The sequence below is a fragment of the Pocillopora verrucosa genome, chromosome 11, assembly GCF_036669915.1.
Source record: "Pocillopora verrucosa isolate sample1 chromosome 11, ASM3666991v2, whole genome shotgun sequence".
NCBI classification, from domain to species: domain Eukaryota; kingdom Metazoa; phylum Cnidaria; class Anthozoa; order Scleractinia; family Pocilloporidae; genus Pocillopora; species Pocillopora verrucosa.
In genome coordinates, this window is record NC_089322.1 from 18,837,570 (window position 1) to 18,838,500 (window position 931).

The window sequence follows — 931 nt, forward strand, 5'->3', positions numbered from 1 at the left end:
GATCTACCGGCTAAATGAAGTAGAGCTTAAACTGCATTAAGTAAACCCCAATATTCAAGAGACACCATGTAGTTAGCTAGGCAGCTGACAATTCAAGTCCCATTATACAGGAACGTTTGGGGCAGGGTTGGGATCTGATTTGCAAGGAACAAAGATGCTTGTACCATCATCCAAGGAACAATTCACTGATTTTGGTTTTGCTACCTCAGTTCAGGTGGGCATCAGTGGTTCTCGACAAAAGAGAGATTATTTATCAAGCTTGAGCCTGTCTGAGGTGATGACTTGTGAGTTTCTCTGCAAGTCTGTCTGTTCATGTATTTCTAACTTAGGCATGTGATATGAACGGAAATTATAGGGTGTGCAGGGTATATGTTATAAGGCATTTTTTGTGCTTAGTTTCACATAAAGTAAAGTAGTTTATAGAAACATAACAGATTGTTCTGAGTGTTAGACTGATTACTAATGGTAATTTATTGAACTAAGAGCCCAATGGAATTTGATCTGAAATTACTTGTATGATTCGTAATCAAAACTACATGACACAAATTTCAATTACTACTGATTTATGACCATTTTGAAATTGCAAAAATTAACTGCTCAAACACAGTATTATATTCAGGGAAATTATTTAATTACCCAGCACTAAACCCATTGGTAAAAAAAAAGGTGGAAACAGGAACACTTTTACAATGGCTCCCTTGTTTTTCACTTCCCTGAAATTTCACAAGTTAATTTAAACAAGTCATGAAATATGATTGGTTATTTCATTTTGGTGTCACTCTCTTATTGGCTAGGAAAAGGATGCAATTTAGAGCAAAAAATAGTGCAACTCATGAATAAATTGCATTGCTGATAGCTGATCAGATTGCAAGGATAAACAGAAAATTTCATGGGAATGATAAAGGGTCTTTCCAGTATAGATTCGTCCTAC